Below are 11,227 nucleotides of genomic sequence, written 5' to 3' on the forward strand. Positions count from 1 at the left end.
TGAACAGTTCTGAGGCAGAATTCTCCTTGAGCTTTCCTCTCTGCACCGTCGGAAGGCCTGACAGGAGACCCGAGGCGGAAGGCTTAGCAAACAGGTCTAACCCTGGGGGAGCGACCTGCTTTCTCTGGGCTGAGGCAGCAGGAGAAAACTGACCAACAGGAGCACGCGTAGAACAGCGTGACCAGGATGCTGAAGACCTGATAATGATATCCTAATCACTCATCATTCTTCCACCAAGTACTTTTTAGTCTTTCCTGTGCAAAATAACTGCTGTGGCTATAAAATAATGAATATTACAGCAAGGTCCCTGCTCTCATGGAGCTTATATTCTAGTGGTGTGAAATAGGTAGATAGATGGATGGCGGTTGGAGAGAAAAACAGATAGGTAGGGAGGTAGATAGATTTTTTTTAAGTAATACAAAAATACCTTAATTACTCTGAAGAGAGTTAAAAGAGTAATGTCAGAGAATGACTGAACCAGAAGATGGAACCAGTCATGCAAACCTCAGGGAGAGGAGCATCTTAGGCACGACTGTTATTACTGTTGTTGTTGTGACTGTCCTTCACCCCAGAGGCCCTCTATTTCCTCTTTACTGAACTCAAAATTCAGGGTCAATAAATGTAATCACTCCTAGTAAACTTTCTTGATCACCTTAGTTCTGTCTTCGTTTCCAATTGTGGCTGGGAAAAAATCATAACCCCAGTTAAAATGAACTTTTCACCTACATTGGTCTGATTTTAACCTTATCAGCAGGACACTAAGTTTCCAGCTAACATCCTGCATCTCCCTGACACGCTCACCTTCCTACATTCCTACATTCACTTTCCACTAATGGACGGACTGTTTCATACCTATTCCTCTCTTATCCCTCATCCTCACTCCCCGCTGATGATGGTGCTTCTCTCCCCAGTGAGAAAAGAGCCAGAAGAGAACATCCAGTCACTTCTACCACATCCATACATCCATGCAGGTGTGCCCTGCAAACCCTGCCTTCCCTCCTGCCCGACAGGCTGCACTCTCAGTGCTCCTAGGTAAAAGCTTCCACTTGTACATTGCATCCCACCCTCTTACAGACTCAAGACCCTATCTGTCCTACATCACGAATTTCTCTTCTGCTGGACCATTTCCAGCAGTATACAAACAAATCATTTCAAGCACTTTAAAGGCAAGCAAAACTCTCCCCTGGACTCTATGTTGCTCATTTGGTTACTATTTTATTTCTCTAACCCTTTGTAGCCAAGCAATTGTCTCTACTATCTGTCTCTAATTCCCCTCCTCCTATTCTTGCTCGAATTCTCTTCAGTCTAGCTCTTGTGCCACTGTTGACTGAAACTGGTCTTTTCAAGGCCTACAAAACAAACAGAAGTAAAACCCTACCTACAGTAGGGTTTTAGGGTTTTAAGTAAAAGGAAAATGAATGAGGCAGCCCTGAATACAAGAAAAGGGGCATTGGGGGGAGGGGAGTTCTGAATTCTAGCAGCTGGCTTGACCACCTGTAGCATGGAATTCCTTAGATAATTTGTCTTCTCCCTTCCCACTGAGCTATGCATCCTTTCCATACATTTTCCTTATTTTCTCTGGAATCTACTGTTGCCCGGCTTCTTGAAGCCGTCTGAATATTGGACTAACTGTTGACCATTCAGGAGGAAAGAGAGTAAAACAAAATCATAGCAGTGAGAGAGAAAGCTTTCATTTATGTTTCATCTCTAAAATCAATGTGAAACCTCAGAAACCTAAAAGCCTCTTTAACTCAACCAGGAATAATTTTAAAGTCTGAGACAGAATTGCCTCCAAACAATATCCCCATTCTAAGATGAATGTAGTTGCCATTTGTGCTAATTCTGCAGTTATCCTTCCTTATAAATAGCCTTGCCAAGAATTTTACATATTAACCTCAGGCAGCTTAGAGTGTCTGGCTGCAGTAGGCTGTTTGCTGACCTTATCAGAGGGACAAATGTGACTTAATGAGGTGATCTCAGGTCCTTTTTTGAGCAAGGTCCGTCCTACTGGAGATAGCACCAAATGAGGTGAACATTTGACAATCGTCCTGGTCAGTTGGTTAATACAGGAAATCTCAGTGAAAATAATGCAGATCAGTGCTTAGTAAGATGCAAGTCACAACCCATCACCCAGTGGGTGATGAAATTAATTTGGTGAGTTGACCAATTTTTAAAAGATTAATATACCGGCCAAGATGGAGGCATAGGTGGAAACACTGTACTTCCTTGCACAACCAAATTTAAGGACAATAAAGATTGAGAAACAAAACCACAACTAGAGGAGACAGAAAATTGAACTGTACGGAAGTCCAACAACAACGAACCATTCATCCAGACCAGTAAGAGGGGCAGAGTCGGCGGCCTGTGGAGGGGTCGCGGAAGGAGGAGGCAGTGGTTGGCAGACACAGGTGCAGGGAGGAAATGAGCAAACCCAGTAAGGCACACAAGGTGGTTGGCTGGCTGCAGACACACATTCATGGGCAGATAAACCAGGCAAAAAACATGCAGTGAGACAAACTGCGCAACCCACGACCCCAGCAATGGGAAATAAAACCTAAAAGCAGCAACTGGAAAAACTTTTGGGGGTTGAGGTGCTGGGAGTGGCTCACAGCCTCACAGAAGAGTTCTTAGGAGAGACCCAAAGGGTCCTAGAACGGAACAAGCCCGCCCACCCACCCGGGGACCAGCACCAGAAGGGCCCAATTTGCTTGTGGGAAGCAGCAGAAGGGACCGAAATCCAAGAGAGAGTGGAACAAGTGCCATTATTCCCTCTCTGAGCCCACCCCCACATACAGCATCACAACCCAGAGACTGGGTCGCCCCACTCTGGTGAACACTTAAAGCTCCGCCCCTCATACATAACAGGCGAGACCAGACCAAAAAAACAACAAAAAAAATTGGCTCAAATGCAAGAACAAATCAAAGTCCCAGAGCCAACACTTCTAAGCAACCAAGAGATAGCCAACCTACCAGATGAATAGTTCAAAATACTGGTGATCAGGATACTCACAGAACTGGTTGATTTTGTTTGTAAGTTAGATGAAAAAAGTGAAGGCTACACTAAGTGAAATGAAGGAAAATACACAGGGAACCAATAGTGATGGGAAGAAAACTGGGACTCAGATCAATGGAGTGGACCAGAAGAAAGAAAGAAACAATCAAAAAGAAAAGAATGAAGAAACAAGAATTAAAAAAAAAAAACCGAGGAGAGGCTTAGGAACCTCCAGGACATCTTTAAATGTTCCAACATCCAAATTATAGGGGTACTAGAAGGGGAAGAGGAAGACCAACAAGTGGAAAACTTATTTGAACAAATAATAAAGGAGAACTTACCCAATCTGGCAAAAGAAATAGACCTCCAGGAAGTCCAGGAAGCTCAGAGAGTCCCAAAGAAGATGGACCCAAGGAGGAACACACCAGGGAACATCATAATTACATTACTCAAGATTAAAATTAAGGAGAGAATTCTAGAAACAGCAAGAGATAAGGGGACAGTCACCTACAAAGGAGTTCCCATCAGACTGTCAGTGGATTTCTCAAAAGAGACCTTACAGGCAAGAAGGCAAGGAGGAGGCAGTGGCTGGAAAGAAGTATTCCAAGTCATGAAATCCAAAGACCTACAGCCAAGATTGCTCTACCTAGCAAAGCTTTCATTTAGAATGGAAGGGCAGATAAAGTGCTTCTCAGATAAGGTCAAGTTCAAGAAGTTCATCATCACCAAGCCCTTGTTATATGAAATGTTAAAGGGACTTACTTATCTAAGAAAAAGAAGTTAAAAATATGAACAGTGAAAGGACAGCAAACTCACAGTTATTAACAACCACACCTAAAACAAAAGCAAACTAAATGGACAGCTAGATCAGGAGCGGAGCCAGAGAAATGGAGATCACATGAAGGGTTAGCAACTGGGGAGTGGGAGGAAGAGAAGTATAGAGGGAGAAAGTATAGGGGAGAAAGTATAGAGAATAAGTAGCATAGACAGTGGAAAGAAAATAGCCAGGGGGGAGTAGTGTGAGAAATGTAGAAGCTAAAGAACTTATGACACATGGACATGAACTCTAGGGGGGGGATGAGGGGAGAGAGGGGTGAAAGGGAATAAAGGGGGGAAATGGGACAACTGTAATGGCATAATCAATAAAATATATTTTAAAAAGATCAATATAACAGAAAATATCAGAGTTTATGTACATTCTCAGGGTTGATATACTTTATGAGACTTTAGTTTTAGTTATAAAGAGGTGTATCCTGGATCATAAGATTAAAATTTTAAAAATTAAAGCCATTGGTCTAGAGCTATCCATAATGCAAGAGGCGACATGGACTTATTCAGACTCACTCACTCTGAGCTCCAGCACCAGGGAAGCACCTTACACGGCATCAGTGGCATACAGGGAGGAACTGAAGTATCTGGCAACAGGGTGAGAGCTGGAGGAAGCTTCCTCCCAGATAGAACTATAGACAGTGGCCATTATACCTTTTCTGAGCCCTGTCCCACACAGAGCCACAGTACATGAGCATCATATATGAATCTCCTTCAATCTGGCTTTTGAGAGCCATCATAGAGTAAGCCCTTCCCTGACAATTAACTAAGCGTCTGCCCCATCCAACTTATGGGCCCACCCAAGCTGGTAACAGTGGCTTTTCCACAAGAAGGGCTGGGCTATGCTCAAGCTTCAGACCTTCCTAAATCTGCTCAAACAAGCAACAGCTGAGCACAGCCCCCATACCTCTCACTGAGTGGCCCCATGTCCATCACTAGCAGCAGCTATATGCAAATCGCTTTATAGCTTATGCCAAGGGACCCCAGACAGAACACAGGTGGAGTCTCACCTTGGCCTGTACCCTCCAGGAAACCCCAGAGCCTGGGCACCCAGTGGACAGTTACAGACTACATTGGAGCACCACCGAGCTACCTGCACGAGCCTTAGAGGGTGGTGGTTACTGGCCAAGGGTCACAGCTAGTCCTACCAGCTGTATGACTGGATAAATACCTCCCATTGACATGATAACAGCAATCAAGACTTATATACAAGGGGAGGGTATATTCAGCCCACATAGAGGATGCACTTTGAGTACCCAGTTGGGTGATAGGGGAGGCTATGTCACTGGACCGACCCTACAGGACACCTGCTCCATTAGGCCATTCAACCAAGACACAGAGTCAAAGCAGCTCTACCTAATACATAGAAACAAACACAAGGAGGCTGCCAAAATGAGGAGACGAAGAAATATGGCCCAAATAAAATAAGAGAACAAAACTCCAGAAAAAAACTAAACAAAATAGAGATAAGAAACTACCAGGTACAGAGCTCAAAACACTGATTATAAGGATGCTCAAGGAACTCAGTGGACACTTCAACAGCATGAAAATGATTCAATCAGAAACAGAGGAGGAATTAATTGAAATGAACAATTTACCATGAATCAATGGCAGAGTGGATGAAGCCAAAAAGAAAAATACATCTAATCAGTACAGCAAGAAGAAAAAAGAATCCAAAAACTCAAGGATATGTATGGTGTCTCTGGGACAACTTCAAATATTCCAACATTAATATCAGAGGTTCCAAAAGGAGAAGAGAAAGAGCAAGAAATTGGAAACCTATTTGAAAAAATAATTTAAAACCTTTCCTAATTTGGTAAAGGAAATAGACATATAAGTTCAGGAAGTACAGAGAGTCCCAAACAAGATGGATACAAAGAGGACCAGACCAAGACACATCATGATTAAAATGCCAAAGGTTAAAGATAAAGAGAGAATCTTAAAAGCAGCAAGAAAAAAGCAGAGAGTTACCTACAAATGTGTTTCCATAAGACTGTGGCTGATTTCTCAAAAGAAACTTTGCAGGCTAGAAGGTATTGGCAAGAGATATTCAAAGTGATGAAAAGCCAGGACCTACAACTTATATTATTCTACCCAGCAAAACTATCATTTAGAATTGAAGGGCAGATAAAGAGCTTTCCAGATCCCCTTCCCAAAACCCCAGAAAAACTAAATAAATTCATCATCACTAAACCATTATTACAGGAAATGTTAAAGGGACTTATTAAAAAAATAAAATCAAAACTACCAACATTAAAATGGTAATAAATATATAACGATCAACTGACTCTAAAAAACAAACTAAGCAAACAAGCAGAACAGAAACGGAATCACAGATATGGAGAACATTGGGATGGTAGCCAATGGGGAATGGGGGAAAAAAATGAAGGGATTAAGAAGTACAAATAGGTAGTTACAGAATGGTCATTGGGATGTAAAGTACAGTATAGAAAATGGAGTAGCCAAAGAACCTATACCCATGACCCATGGACATGAACAATGGTGTGGGGCTTGCCTGAGGGAGCTGGGGGTGCCGTGAGGAGAGGGGATTAAGGGGGAAAATTGGGAAAAGTGTGATGACATAAGCAATAGAAATAAATAAATAAACAAGTAAAAGTAATACAACAGCCAGTGTGGTTGAATGCACTAATCAAAATTAGAGGACATTTGGAAACTTTCCACATCATTTTACATCACTAGGTGTGAGCAGAAACAAGGGAAATCCAGAGCACTTTAGAGAGGGGCTTCCATGTACAACAGTAGGTGAAGGGCTTGAAATTTAGTCTCTAAGTGAAATTCCCATCAGAAAGGCTTGACACTTCACAAACCACTTTTACAGACTTGATCTCATTTGAGTCTGTTATCCATCCTTTGTAGTAGGCAAGACAGGAAGGTGGCAGCATTGGAGGCAGGCTTCAGTGACCCATCCAGTTTATGTCAGGCACCGGGCCAATAGCTGGGAGAAAGAATTTAGCTCCACAGCCTCAGGGAGAGAATTGGCAAGGCTGGAAAACCATGTGGGGTTCCAGCCAAGTCAACCGGGGTTCAGGGCAGAACTCCAGTTCCAGGAGGGAGAATGGAAAAGATGTACAGGAACTGGGGCTGAAGCCCAGTTACTAAACAAGGCACACAGGTGGCCAGGCCCATTCCCGGCACATGGATTCCAAACTCCCATCTGCAGAGTTCCGGAACCCCATGACTGGCTTTTGAAGAAGCAACAGAACATGAATAAGGAGCAGGGCTGAGAGGCTACCAAGCACTTACAAAGACACGAGGAGCTAGTGGGAAATGGCAAGTTAATCAATCAGACTGGCATAAATAGGGTTGCCAGATAAAATACAGGTTGCTTACTTGCATTTGAATATCAGATAAACAAGGAATACATTTTGGTATGTATGTCACAGGCAATATCTGGGACATATTTATATCAAAAAAGTGGTGTTTACCTGGAATTTAAATTTAACTGGGTATCCTGTATTTTTATTTACTAATCTGGCAAACCCTACATGTGAGTAATGGAGGATGAGACTGGGAGGCTTAGCAGAGCAAGAACACAAAGGGTCTTATGTGCCACGCTTGACATGTAATGAGCAGTCATGGTAGTTTTTAAGGGAGGGAATAATATGATCAGGTTTGCATTTTCGAATCAACACTGTAGTAGTCCTTTGGAGGACAAAGCAGTTCAGAAAGACAGGAACTGAGAGACTGGAAGGTATTTAAGTAGCTCAGACTCGAGAACTGAATATGACTTGCTCACTTCACACTTTTGCCTAATGCCAGAGAGACTGCCAAGTTCACTTGGGCTGTAGAGACCAAACAGTTCTTTCAAGAAGTGCTCTTCGGAGTGGTGGGGAGGGTACAGATATTTTGCCTTGCCAAACCTTGTGTCAGTTGCACACTTCTTGAGGAAGCCACAAAGATATCTGTATACATCAATCTGCAAGTAAACTGAGTATCTTGTTCACCACTGCATCCCCAGTAGATAATCAATAAACAGTTGATGAGTTCCTCAAGGGTAAAGTCTATGTCTTCATTGTCTCTGTTTTTTTTTTTTTTTTAGCTCCTGACCCAGGGCTGGGAATAAGTTTCTCAGAAAATAGTTCTTGATTAAAGTGGTCTAATTAATTAACAACCAGAAGTGCTTCTTATTAACTACATCTTCTAACATTACTTCAAAGAACAACCTGCATACTTTTCACACACATGGAAAAGAAGCCTGACTTTCGTACTGGACCAGAAAACTGTGATTAAAAGCTGCAGAATTACACCGATTAGATGAACTTGTAAACATAATCCTCATGTGAAAACGTGAGTGTTTTTGTTTGGAGGTTTTTCTTGGGCATTTTCCTATCTACTTCCATAAGCTTTGTCATTGCCTCAGTATTAATAAATCTAGACCTTAATGAAATGCTTCTCAGGTAGGTCATCAAAAATTGGTTCAAACCACGAGTGCGTCTTCAGTCTACCAGTACCGGTGTAGTTACTTGAATATGTCTTCTGAGGCTTGTTGAACTTATTGAGGGCAGAACCTGTTCTTGTTTATCTTTATTTTCACAGAACTTTGACTAATAGTGGGTGTGCTGAATGTTCAAGAGCAGAATGTCGAAAGGGATAGAACAACTCTAAGAAGTGAAGTGCATGGGGTAAATACAAATACAATAAAAAATTATTACAACTAATTATTTAAAGATTATGTCACATTCAAAGTGTCATGCTAGGTCTTTACATATATTTTATTACATTTCAATCCTAAAAACTCCTCTTTGAGCCAGATGCTATTATGCTCATTTCATAAAGAAAGAAACTGAGAATCAGAATTGATGACGAACTCGCCCCGGAAGGCACAGGTAACGGATCTGATTCCAAAGTCCGTGCTCTCACACACCAGACTGTTGTTTTTCAAGTGCATATTGGAGAGATGGAAGATGGTTCGTGCGCCTGTAACAGCAGCTCTCTTTGATCAGCAGCTATGTGACAACCCAGAGAACTGAACTTTGATCGTCTTTGTGATGTGTGAGTGCCCGTATCTGGAAGACAAGAGCTCTGGAGGTATTTCCTCTATTTTTGAGCAATGTTCCTTTTTTTTCTCTTCAGCTTTGTATTTAAGGGAGCACATGACTTTACATATAATTAGGTTTCATCTCCACCTTGCTGGAAGGTGATATTGTTACACTTAAAATTATTATCACCCTATTATTATCTGGGATGAATACATGATTAGTAATGAGGTCACCATCAGGGATAGCAACTTCATCTGCTCCGTGCAAAGGAATACGTGCAGTTCCAGTTCGTGTTCATGTATGCAATGGAACCTGATCAATCTGGAAGTGTATGAATGCATCTGTGACAATCCAGACCCTTCGCTGAGATGTAAATATAATTGCAAGCATCAGTTCTTCTCCAGTCTTTAAAGCTATTCTCCAGTCTTTAAAGCTGCAAATGTGCAGTTTTTGTCCAGATGCAGACATTTTTTTTCAGCAGCCCTCTTCAACCTGCCTGACTCCTTAAGTAATTGCCAGCTTCCTCACTTAGTTCACTGGGTTTCAGGAGGAACCAGAATCTTATTAAGAATGTGCCTTGGATCATTTGATTCCAGGGTGAGCAGGACTAAATCACAGCTTAACTTCACCAACCTTTTGGAGTCTATGAAAGCAGAAATCAAAGGGCAAGTGTTGGCATAACTAATCATATGAATTGGAATGAATTTGAAGAATAGGAAACAAATGTAGTGTAAAAAATAAATAAAGGAGGGGGAGATAAATAAAGCACTTGGTTCAAAAACATAAAGAAAACAAATTATGCTTGTCTCTGTTAACCGAAAGTCTGACAAAAATGGTCTGCAAAGGTGTAAGAACCAGAAAGCATCTCTAGTGTTCTGCCTTTACCAGAAACATCAAAGGAATTTCCTGCAGATGGTCAGGATGGAATTATGGAAAAATTTTCACAGGCCTCCTTCCTTCTCTCACTCATTGCCAGGTAGGGTGCTAAACACGGAAGATACAAAATGAGCATGTTATGTCCCTGGACCTCCAGTCTTACCCTCTAGTTCACCGAAGTGTCCAAGTCACCAGGAAGTAATAGTCAAAAGACACAGTGGGTGCACAAAGAGGAAGAGGTCAACTCTGTGATTCTTAAAATAAATAAATAACAACCATGTAGAGCTGTTCGGTGAGATGACAAACTTTCCCAGGTAAAAGCGAAGTAGAATATTAATTAATGGATATACTTGAGTCAAATCTTAAGAAAGGGGATCTTGAAGAAGCAATCAATTCATACCGATCCTAAGAAGGAAATGATCTGGTGAGTGTTCTCCATCTTTAATTTGTTGAATTATAATTTTACAAAGCAGAATTTCTGCCATACATTACTAAGCAATCCTCCTTTCCACGTCCATCCCCCACCCTCCATCTCCAACCCCCTAACAGAGTTATCGGGTGAGCGGGGCTGAATCTGAACGCCACTCAAATGTGTCACCTGTAGCAACTCCGTCAGCGCTCAGGGCCTCAGTTTCTTCCCTTGTAAATTGCGGAACCCAGATCATTTCTGCTTCGAATTATGAAATACGGACAAGAAATCACAAAGGAGACTCAAGAGAAACAAAAGTGAAAGTGCCCAAAGGAAATACAGCAGTAAACAAAAGCACAAAATTTTATCTCTCACTGAAAAACGTGGCAGAGTTCCCAAATATTTTTTTTCCAGCAACCGTGAACAAGAGACTTGGGAAAGAATGAAATGTCTATCACGCCCTCTGAACTTGAATAAGAGTGCAACATGAATCCACCTTGCTCCAATCAAGTGTCTTCTTAAAAAAATGCTCCCCGACCCTAAACGACCATTTATTAGAAATTTCTCCCGAAGACATCAGTCCTTCATGTATATGGTCCGTTCCCACAATAACAACCCTCCCCCTGGCCCCATAAAATACAATACAAAGGTGCGTCCCATTTGGGGCAGAGAGAAAAGGAGTAAAGAAAGTGGAAGGATTCAAACTGATACTAGATGCTGCCTGGCGTTGCCCGGCGGTTGTTATAAACAACACAATCAAAGCAAACTATTTTAAAACTTGGGCAACACTTTATCATTTCTTTCCTTAGGTAATAGCGAGACCTCTCTGAATGTAACCAGAACGGCATACTTGCCCGAGATCTAAAGCGCGAGCTCTGGGGTGGACCGGCAAGTACAGGCCACCAGAAAGGACCAAACTGACAGCTTCGTCGAGTGTTTGCGGTGTGGGACCAGGACAGGCGACCGCCTTGGCTAGAGGGTGCGACCTACACCCACCAATGGTCACTGGGCTCCCTAGGTTGGAGGATGCTCCTTGTCCGATGCGGCAGCCTCTCTTCGCGGAGCAGAGGGTGCGCGCGTGCGCGCGCGCGCGCACACACACACGCACACACACACACCCTT

General features: G+C 42.4%; 1 long non-coding RNA gene across 5 annotated transcripts; it reads left to right on the top strand.

The window, feature by feature from the left end:
- Positions 1-8,009: 8,009 nt before the first annotated feature.
- On the top strand, positions 8,010-11,217 carry LOC118985623 (uncharacterized). 5 transcript variants are annotated; one of them, XR_005066156.1, is made up of 6 exons: positions 8,010-8,128; positions 8,378-8,463; positions 8,785-9,190; positions 9,417-9,545; positions 9,643-10,120; positions 10,915-11,217. It is a non-coding gene; the product is annotated as an uncharacterized LOC118985623 (long non-coding RNA). The 5 variants fall into 5 exon arrangements; XR_005066154.1 differs by having other exon boundaries at positions 8,788-9,190; XR_005066157.1 differs by having other exon boundaries at positions 8,788-9,190; positions 9,709-10,120.
- Positions 11,218-11,227: the final 10 nt, after the last annotated feature.

The sequence above is a fragment of the Sturnira hondurensis genome, unplaced genomic scaffold (assembly GCF_014824575.4).
Source record: "Sturnira hondurensis isolate 20B ecotype Veracruz unplaced genomic scaffold, ASM1482457v3 Scaffold0000648, whole genome shotgun sequence".
In the NCBI taxonomy this organism is placed as follows: Eukaryota; Metazoa; Chordata; class Mammalia; order Chiroptera; family Phyllostomidae; genus Sturnira; species Sturnira hondurensis.